We start from the raw sequence: 12,215 nt of genomic DNA on the forward strand, positions 1-12,215 counted from the left end.
CGCATATGCCAGTCAATGACCAGAGCAACTTACTGTCAGATATTTCGAAATGTGATTTTTAGTGCCGTAAGCCTTCAAGGTTACTCTTGGAGACTAAAAGCAAGAAATCATGTTGTCAATAGAGCTGGTATTCACCAAATTTAAAATTCAAAATGTATTTCAATAATTTCAAAAATATTAGTATGTTGTTAAGATGGGTCGTACAAAAAAATTGTATTTTATCTATTGTATTCATAACATTTAAAAGATACGTTTGATGAAATCGATTATTTAATTTCATGTGACATAATGTTTAGGAACAACAAGGGATCGTTTGATGCATCAACATTTCTTTTGAACTCAGTTAAATTTGCTGCCATCACAACATCCGAAGGCAACTGATTCTGTTGTCCAACTCACACTTTACATATAGAGCCTTCACCTCTTTTACTACTATGTCTGTATTAAGTAGCCTCTAACCATGTATTTCACAGAAATTTCCGTCATCAAAATCATCTACATTGAACCATGTTTCAGTTATTCATATTACATCAAAATTTTCTATTCCTTCCAGTGCCCTAAAGTCATCTGTTTTATTTCTTATACCTCTAGCATTACAGTAATAACACTTAAGCCTATCCGTATGACTATTTTTATCCTGATTTCCTATCCTAAACTTTTCTCTACATCTTAATTTTGTTTCATTTAGTTTATCTTTGCTCTATCCTACTTTTAAAACTTTCCTTACAGCTGAGTTAATAGTTCTGGGAAACATTCCAGACCCTATCCTACTTAAGTGTAAACCATCTATTCCAAAACGTTGTTTCCTCTCACTGCAGTGTTCCCACATACTCAATCAGCTATTATGCTCATCCTGTCATATTAATTTCAGCTTAGAATTTTGCTCTAGTAAACTACTCAAAATTTCTTCTTCACAATTCATTATTTGCAATATCTCTGATACAATTAATTTATAACCTTTATCTTTAAATACTTTTGTCAACCCTTACTTATTAATTAGCTCCTCTGATTTATTTTTCAACACCAAAAACTACATCATTGTCAGTCCTCTTCTTTCTATCTCTTGTTCTGTTAGTTTTGTCTTTCGCCTGTTGCCTAGGGTAGCATAATCTAACTCTTTTTTTCCATATTTACCACTCAGACTATTTTACCCACATGTCGTGTCAAAGAATCACCTATGCCTATAATCTCTTTAAGTTCATAATCTATATCCTTGTATAATCCTCTTGCTTTATCTCCCTCCAATAGATCCCCCCTCTACATAAGACATGAGCTCAAATATGTTACTCAATAGCACAAGATCTTTACAATTAAGTTGTCTACGTTTAACCCTACATTCTGAATGTCATTGTTAATCTTATGTAATGCCTCTCTTACATGTAAAGGCTTAAGCACTTCTTAAAGTCCTGCTGTCATTTCCCACAGTTTATAATCCTCTTTATGTATTTCCTCAACTTCACTTAGGATAGTCTACAGGTTTTCCTCCAGCCTGCCAACTCTACATATAAAATAAACATCATCACTACAAGCTCTCTTAAAAGTACATAGCAATTCAGAGTTCTCAATTAAAACACATTCATACACCTGTCGCACCTAACAAACTGGTAACGCTTAACCCCCGGAAAAGTTTTAACCACTGTATTATTTGTGGAATTAAAATAAACAGTCAACACGACGATTAAATACCAGTTGGCTGTTGCTAACATTGTTAAGCCTAAGTTAGACAATTAACTAGTTTTTATTCCGTATTTATCAAATAAAACAATGTATGTAATTTGTCCTACAATCTCACTACGATTTGAATTATTACTAAGCCTAACATAATGTTACACTATTAAAATTTAAATTGAAAGCTTGTAGCTACTATTTTACTCCATAGTCTTATTACATAATATTTTTTTGTTATTCAGTTCTAATTTCCAAAGATAAATATAATAAAACCAAATAACATTCAGTAATCTACAATATTATAATAACGTCTTCTATTTTCAAAAAATAGAAATAAATAAAAATGTTGTAGCTAGATAAAATCAAAGAATATAGAATTTAACAGAAAGTTGCACTAGTATTATGCATGACAACTGTTCACATTTTGATGATACACTAAAGACAAGACGGATGTTTAATACCTGTAACTTATATCGGTGGGATTTGCCAACCAATTCTATAATGCGTACACATAACCCAAAAGAGATAGAGTGCAATTTTTATCTTTGGTAGTAACGAGACAAAAATTATGGATTCTTTAATCCACAATCAGACATGCCAACTCAAAGGTTAAGGTCCAAATATTTTTCCGAGGCTCAGCTTCTACAGAATAAATATACATCAACATCAACAAGAGTACTTTACCTGTTACTAACTGATCGTTAGGTTGTTAATTATAAAATTCAGATCGTTGTTGTCGTCAATGTTCTGATATTGTTTTACATAAATAAACTATAGGATGTTCTGAAAATAAAACACCGAACACACAATTGTGCTATTGGTTGTAAAAATAATTTTTTTCAAGTTTCATATGAAACTAAATACGTTGGTCAATGTTGCATGTTCGTCATTAATAACTCAATAATTAAATTAAAACTTGATTTACTTCTACGAGGCCCGGCATTACCTGGTGGTTAAGGGCGCTAAATTCATAATCGGAGGGTCACCCGTTTGTAACCCCGTCGCACCAAACACGCTCGCTCTTTCACCCGTGGAGGTGTTTTATGTGACGGTCAATCTAAGTATTCGTTGGTAAAAGAGTAGCCCAAGAATTGGCGGTAGATGATGATGACTAACTGTCTTCCTTTTAGTCTGACACTGCTAAATTAGGGACAGCTAGCGCAGGTAGCCCTCGTGTTGGTTTGCGGGAAATTAACAAAACAAATTTCTTTATGGTTTCTAAGTCCAGTATTATCTCATAATTTATTTTGCTATCTGTTATATTAGTTATTCTACACTTAAAATGACAACAACTCGTTATTCTAATAACGTTTTAATAGCGAATCAGTATCATAATAATAATTTATGTAATTTCACTATTCACGCTCTATTTTTCTGCTGTGATACCGTATCAAAAGTAAAATGTTTCTTGTGTCCTTCATTTAGGAACACAACTTTTTCAAGTTCACTGAGAATTTTCAACTTGTAGTTAGTTCTAACAATCAACCTTTGATTAAGAAATTTAGCTAAGCGTCTTTTGCTCTAGATATCTGTGGATCTGGGTCATTCCGCTATGTTGTAATGTGCACTTTTTCATATGAAAAAATTGCTGCGAGCTAGCATACATAACGAAATGGTTGAGAGTGTTTTCGTTTGGTTGTAATTTTACGCAATTCTATACGAGAGTATTTTTGCTTGGCGTCCATAATTTAACAATGATAGAAAGGAATGTAACTAATCAACACCACCCGCCACCAGCTTCTGGGTTAGTCTTTTACAAAGAACAGTATGACTGACTGTAATATTATTCACGCCTGTAAGTGCAGGCATGTCCGGTGATGATGATTCAAGTCCGCGATCCTCAAATTGCGAAGCACTCTGACCACCAAGTAAGGTTTGTTGAAGATAAATCTACCCTTGTTTTGCTCTTCCAATGGTCATTAATAACGCACTCAGAGAAACAGTGTTAAAAGACTTGTATATAGAGTTATGCTCCCTGGTTAAATGGATGCGCACTGAGAAAAACTTCACCCATGAATCTTGTAAATAATGCTGTCCTCTAAGTCTAGATCAAGGTCTTAGATCATTAAAACGTTAATTGATAAACGATGTTCAGTAGCAACTTTCTTCTGTTTAGTGCACTGGTCCGTTTTTTTTTGTTTTTTTTTGTCAACAAAAATTAAATTTGACTTTCATGTTACGTTTGGTCCTTTTCTCCAAAATCAGCAAAACGATATGAATTTATATTCATCCCGTAATGAATATTGAGTAATATCTTAAAGCTGAATCATCTCTTGCAGGTGAAGACTTCTATGGACGTCGTTCACCGCGAGTTTAAAACTGATTGCTTATGAGAATAATACAATATTCCAGTAAGATTTACAATGATTGAAATGTTTAGGAAACGCTATTTGGATTTCCTCATTGAACAGAGAACAAATGGCGCTAAAAACCATCTGTTGTAAACATTAAAACTTGTATTTTTATTCATTCTACTTCAAAGCGTGTAATGACTGCCATTTAGATAAGTTACATTAATTTGAAATCGTACTGTGCAAAAATAGTTTGTCAGATCTGTTTCTGGGTAACTTAAGTTAAACTGCGACCATTTAATGGACGATTTTGAAGCCCTACAGGATCGCTTAGACAAGTTGGGAACTTGAGGAAATATAAGGCAAATGATTTTAAATAATAGTAAGTGCAAGGTAACGTACTTGATTTACCATAACTTTAGTAACGCTGAGTTACAAACTCAGCAGTGTAACTAAAGAAAAGGATCTTAGTGTTGTGGTGGAAAAATTTATAAAGTTAATCAAATAGTATTCTGTTGCTAGTAATTTTAGACATTAATGACAAATCAGAAGAGGTAATTATCTCTAAACATATTATTAGTTAGGCCTAACATAGAATACTGTGTACAGTGGTGACTTAATGGAAACAGAATTACTATAATGATTCCGGTTGAAGTTGCCTTATGTGAGTGGAATAATAATCTCTCTTAATTTATTTTACCAAGAGAAATATTTATTGTATTGTATTTTTGAATTTCGCACAAAGCTACTCGAGGGCTATCTCTGCTAGCCGTCCCTAATTTAGCAGTGTAAGACTAGAGGGAAGGTAGCTAGTCATCACCACACACCGCCAACTCTTGGGCTACACTTTTACCAACGAATAGTGGGATTTACCGTCACATTATATGGCCGCTACGGCTGAAAGGGCGAGCATGTTTGGCGCGACGTGGTTGCGAACCCGCGACCCTCAGATTACGAATCGCACGCTTCAACACGCTTTGCCTTTTCTGTTTTACAAAAGTAAGGCACCTTCGTCGACAATTCCTCTACAAATTCTACAAATTCACAATGAGCAAGGAAAAAACGAATTTTGTATTGCACATTATGTTATTTTTCATTGTGATCTCCAACTACAAGAAGGTAACTTCATTTTAGCTTCGAACTTACGTACTTCACCATAACATTTTAACAATGACATTACACATTTCAAAACAGTTTGAAAACTAAACTGATGATTGTGTTATTTGAACTTACGTACTTCACCATAACATTTTAACAATGACATTACACATTTCAAAACAGTTTGAAAACTAAACTGATGATTGTGTTATTTGAACGTACGTACTTCACCATAACATTTCAACAATGATTTTACACATTTCAAAACAGTTTGAAAACTAAACTGATGATTGTGTTATTTGAACTTACGTACTTCACCATAACATTTCAACAATGATTTTACACATTTCAAAACAGTTTGAAAACTAAACTGATGATTGTGTTATTTGAACGTACGTACTTCACCATAACATTTCAACAATGATTTTACACATTTCAAAACAGTTTGAAAACTAAACTGATGATTGTGTTATTTGAACTTACGTACTTCACCATAACATTTCAACAATGACATTACACATTTCAAAACAGTTTGAAAACTAAACTGATGATTGTGTTATTTGAACGTACGTACTTCACCATAACATTTCAACAATGACATTACACATTTCAAAACAGTTTGAAAACTAAACTGATGATTGTGTTATTTGAACTTACGTAACATTTTAACAATGATTTTACACATTTCAAAACAGTTTGAAAACTAAACTGATGATTGTGTTATTTGAACTTACGTACTTCACCATAACATTTTAACAATGACATTACACATTTCAAAACAGTTTGAAAACTAAACTGATGATTGTGTTATTTGAACTTACGTACTTCACCATAACATTTCAACAATGATTTTACACATTTCAAAACAGTTTGAAAACTAAACTGATGATTGTGTTATTTGAACTTACGTACTTCACCATAACATTTTAACAATGACTTTACACGTTTCAAAACAGTTTGAAAACTAAACTGATGACTGTGTTATTTGAACTTACGTACTTCACCATAACATTTCAACAATGATTTTACACATTTCAAAACAGTTTGAAAACTAAACTGATGATTGTGTTATTTGAACTTACGTACTTCACCATAACATTTCAACAATGATTTTACACATTTCAAAACAGTTTGAAAACTAAACTGATGATTGTGTTATTTGAACTTACGTACTTCACCATAACATTTTAACAATGACATTACACATTTCAAAACAGTTTGAAAACTAAACTGATGATTGTGTTATTTGAACTTACGTACTTCACCATAACATTTCAACAATGACATTACACATTTCAAAACAGTTTGAAAACTAAACTGATGATTGTGTTATTTGAACTTACGTACTTCACCATAACATTTCAACAATGATTTTACACATTTCAAAACAGTTTGAAAACTAAACTGATGATTGTGTTATTTGAACTTACGTACTTCACCATAACATTTCAACAATGATTTTACACATTTCAAAACAGTTTGAAAACTAAACTGATGATTGTGTTATTTGAACTTACGTACTTCACCACAACATTTCAACAATGATTTTACACATTTCAAAACAGTTTGAAAACTAAACTGATGATTGTGTTATTTGAACTTACGTAACATTTTAACAATGATTTTACACATTTCAAAACAGTTTGAAAACTAAACTGATGATTGTGTTATTTGAACTTACGTACTTCATCATAACATTTCAACAATGATTTTACACATTTCAAAACAGTTTGAAAACTAAACTGATGATTGTGTTATTTGAACGTACGTACTTCACCATAACATTTCAACAATGATTTTACACATTTCAAAACAGTTTGAAAACTAAACTGATGATTGTGTTATTTGAACGTACGTACTTCACCACAACATTTCAACAATGATTTTACACATTTCAAAACAGTTTGAAAACTAAACTGATGATTGTGTTATTTGAACTTACGTACTTCACCATAACATTTCAACAATGATTTTACACATTTCAAAACAGTTTGAAAACTAAACTGATGATTGTGTTATTTGAACTTACGTACTTCACCATAACATTTCAACAATGATTTTACACATTTCAAAACAGTTTGAAAACTAAACTGATGATTGTGTTATTTGAACGTACGTACTTCACCACAACATTTCAACAATGACTTTACACATTTCAAAACAGTTTGAAAACTAAACTGATGATTGTGTTATTTGAACGTACGTACTTCACCATAACATTTCAACAATGATTTTACACATTTCAAAACAGTTTGAAAACTAAACTGATGACTGTGTTATTTGAACTTACGTACTTCATCATAACATTTCAACAATGATTTTACACATTTCAAAACAGTTTGAAAACTAAACTGATGATTGTGTTATTTGAACGTACGTACTTCACCATAACATTTCAACAATGATTTTACACATTTCAAAACAGTTTGAAAACTAAACTGATGATTGTGTTATTTGAACTTACGTACTTCACCACAACATTTTAACAATGACTTTACACATTTCAAAACAGTTTGAAAACTAAACTGATGATTGTGTTATTTGAACTTACGTACTTCACCATAACATTTTAACAATGACTTTACACATTTCAAAACAGTTTGAAAACTAAACTGATGATTGTGTTATTTGAACTTACGTACTTCACCATAACATTTCAACAATGATTTTACACATTTCAAAACAGTTTGAAAACTAAACTGATGATTGTGTTATTTGAACGTACGTACTTCACCATAACATTTCAACAATGACTTTACACATTTCAAAACAGTTTGAAAGCTAAACTGATGACTGTGTTATTTGAACTTACGTACTTCATCATAACATTTCAACAATGATTTTACACATTTCAAAACAGTTTGAAAACTAAACTGATGATTGTGTTATTTGAACGTACGTACTTCACCATAACATTTCAACAATGATTTTACACATTTCAAAACAGTTTGAAAACTAAACTGATGATTGTGTTATTTGAACTTACGTACTTCACCACAACATTTTAACAATGACTTTACACATTTCAAAACAGTTTGAAAACTAAACTGATGATTGTGTTATTTGAACTTACGTACTTCACCATAACATTTCAACAATGATTTTACACATTTCAAAACAGTTTGAAAACTAAACTGATGATTGTGTTATTTGAACTTACGTACTTCACCATAACATTTTAACAATGACTTTACACATTTCAAAACAGTTTGAAAACTAAACTGATGACTGTGTTATTTGAACTTACGTACTTCACCGTAACATTTCAACAATGATTTTACACATTTCAAAACAGTTTGAAAACTAAACTGATGATTGTGTTATTTGAACTAATGAGAAATATATTTTATTCTTTCTTTTATAAAGGTGGAAAAGAAAGAAAACCTTGAAGTTCCATGAAAAACACGAACCTTATGTTGTGTGTGATTTGTGTGAAAACACTAAATCAGAAGATTCGTGGTTCATTTTGAAGATAAACTTTTAATCTAAAGGTAAACTATAGAATCGACTATCAAATTCTATTAATATTTTAAAACAAAGTTTGTTGGTGTTGGTGATTTGTCCTTCCTATAATATATTATTTAGAATGCTAGCTAAATTATGAACGGCTGTTAGCTTACCATTTAGTCCTCTTTAAGTAATCAGGTTTCTTGTGAACGTAACACCTACTAAAAATAAAGAAACACTAAATGCTCTGGTATTTTATTACGACAGTTTATTTTATAATTAACAAGACCAATGTTACAAAAATTACAGAGTATATGGAATTTGTTCAGGTGTATTTTACTTATTTGTGATTAAACATCGGTGGGAGTGCCTACTTTGTGAATTATGAATTCACTTTCGCTTGTTTAATTTATTAACTTATTTTATTCGCGTTTAGAATGTTTTTTTTTAAAAGCAAAGCCACATCGAGCTATCTGCTGAGCCTACCGAGGGGAATCCAACACCTGATTTTAGCGCTGAAAATCTGTAAATGTAACTCTTTACTAGCTGGGAGCTATTTTATTTGTTGAAACAATGAAGTGAAATATAATTGTTTCTAGTCTATTTCTACAAAGATGTGTGTGTTTTTAAGATATTATATAAATTAATATCCAAGTCGTTCCTTGACGTTTTATTATTTTTCAAACATTAACTTTATATCTATTTCTATTTTATATTTAAATTTGAAATTATATTGTTTAATTTCTCTACTTATTTCTATTTTAAGCTTTCTTAATGTCAAGTTACTTTTCGGAAATTATTTTTCAACATTTCATAACCAATTTTCTTAAGGATCAACATGTAAAACAATAACAGCTTCGGACCATTAAATAAAAATAAAGAGTTCAAAATTGTTGCGAACATCTAGTCGCCACATTCTGGACTTTCACAAATTTACTGAACTATGACATTTTATATTCAGACAACATCGTCATATGTCTATATGAATATTTATTTTCATTTAATTTAACGCTACAAACCACTTTAAGTACTATAAAACTTCCATAAGTTTATCCTGTACAATTAAGGTTATCCTGAATTGAATGACAATCTAAAAATTTATTTTTCCCTCTATTTCATATCAAGTAAAAAACATCTAATAAACAATAATCATAACTCAATATTTTATAGTTTAAACATTACCTTTTAATTATTTATATTAACTATAAAGTATTTGTCCAGTAAATGGTGACTCAGCTAAATGTATGAAGACTTAATATCACACCTTTGTTTATTTGTTTCTAACTATGACTAAGCAGATTTTCGCTATCTGTAATCTTTAGTACTTGACCCTATCAATTCAACAATGACTTTGCAAATCTAAAATATATTTCGGACATTAAAAAATATTATTAGGATTTAAACTAGTTAGAAATTTATGGCTATCGTTTCGGATTTAAACAGAAAGGTGAAATAAACAAAACTAAACCAAAATATTCATGAAAGTCAAAATATAGGGCTACATTAAACATAGTTTTCGTGTGTTCAGACTAAATCTGAGATTTCGTGGTTTGTATTCGTCTAATGCGGAAAATGTGTTACACATTTTATGGACAAAGTACAAAGGTGAAGTAGAAACTGTTTTTCAAGCATTCAATAGTCCAAGAATAGGAGAGTACATTAAAACAATGGCCTCTAAACCATCAGCTCTACATTATTATCCATCGATTGCCTTTACCGTAAAATTCTAAAAGACAACATAGAATATTTAGCGTTTAAACCAATTCCCAAAATGTTAAAATTTCTCTCCATGTAAAATGTTCTCTTGATCAGTTTTATGTTATAAAGTTCTCTATTGAGAAAAACAAAAAGATAAAACTTTCAGCACTTTAGTAAAACATGAAGAATTTACATTTACAAGAAAAACAGGAAATAAATATATATCACAAAAGTTTTGTGATTTTATGTAACGGCCCAATTGAACAGTCATTAACCTACTGCTGGTAATATATATGTATATATATATGTGTATATACACGCCCAACACAACAGACAATAAAAGGAGTCAAGGTAAGAACAGTATTTATAAAGCTTCTAATATTCAACTTTTCCATTACGTGAAACAAAGAAACAAAAATGCTATACAGATATCATATCGAAGGGGTTATGTTCCTCTTCTGTAGCCAAGCGTGTTAAGTCGTTCGACTCGTAATCCGAATGTCGCGGGTTCGAATCCCGGTCGCACCAACCATGCCAGCCCCTTCAGCCGTGGGAGCGTTAAAATGTTACTGTCAATCCCACTATTCGGTAGTAAAAGAGTAGCCCAAGAGTTGGCGGTGGGTGGTGATGATTAGCTGCCTTTCCTCTAACCTTACCATGCTAAATTAAGGACGGCTAGCACAGATAGCCGTCGTGTAGCTTTGCGCGAAATTCAAAAAACAAAACATCCTCTTCTGTAACATAGTAAAGTGTAGTAAAATAGAGAATTGTGGCATTTACCCATTCTACAGAAACAAAAGTATTGTCATCGAACCTTTCTCATACAAATTCTAAAAATTATACCATCGACAACGTTAGAGATCAAAGCAACGAGATTTTTTATAGCAAATTGTATTACCTTTTCTTTTCACATCTAAGAATGACTAGATAAGTTTATATCAGCCGTAAACTTTGTTACTTAACTTACACATTCAACAACACTTAAATTTCAAACTTTTTAGCATAAACTGGTAATTGTGTAAATTTGAACTAACCACAAGTTTGTTTCACTCATCTTATTTTCATGAAATGCAAACTGCACCAAAAAGTTAAACACACCACAAAAAGCCTATTATATAATTATGTTTTCAACAACAAACCAAAAATAGTTTTAATCTGGTGACAGACCTTTCTTTAAATGAGCAAGATATTATAAAACAAACAAGTAATAAATTTAAAATAAATGTTTGTAAATTATATTTTTATTATTTTTCTGTTTTAAAACTAACTTCTAAATCTTACCAGTGTTAACTATTGTTTCCTTTTTATCTGCGAACTATGTATCTATTGTAAATGTTTATATATACAGTGATAAACTCCTAATCAACTGAATCCTTTAAAAGTACCATAAACTTATTCTATACAGATAAAATTATGCAAAATTATACGATAACCTAAACATTTATTATTCTCTCCACTACAAATCAAGTGAGTAAAATTACAACAATAAATCTCAAACACAAGAATCATAAGTCAATATCGTATATAGTTTAAACATTACCTTATAATAATTTAGATTAAATGAAAAGTATTTCTCCATTAACTGATGACTCAGCAAATATATAAAGATTTAATATGACCCCTTTGTTTATTTGTCTCTAACTATGATGAGGCAAATTTTCTTTATCTGCAATCTTTAGTACTTGACCCTATCAATTGAACAATTACTTTGCAAATCTAGATTTTAAACATTAAATAATATTTTTAAGATTTAGTTGGAAATTTATGGTTCTCGTGTCAAATATAACTTGTAAGGTGAAATAAACAAAACTAAACCAAAAATTCATGGAAGTCAAAATACGAGGCCGAATTAGTCATAGTTCTCATGTGTCCGGAGTAATTCCTGGATTTTGTTGTTTGTGACCCTCTAATGTGGAAAATGTGTTACACATTTTATGGATACAGGTGCAGTACAGAGGTGACAGTAAAAACCTAATGTTCAATCATACAAGAGTAGTACAAAGACAGGATGGT

This window comes from Tachypleus tridentatus, chromosome 5 (assembly GCF_004210375.1).
Source record: "Tachypleus tridentatus isolate NWPU-2018 chromosome 5, ASM421037v1, whole genome shotgun sequence".
In the NCBI taxonomy this organism is placed as follows: domain Eukaryota; kingdom Metazoa; phylum Arthropoda; class Merostomata; order Xiphosura; family Limulidae; genus Tachypleus; species Tachypleus tridentatus.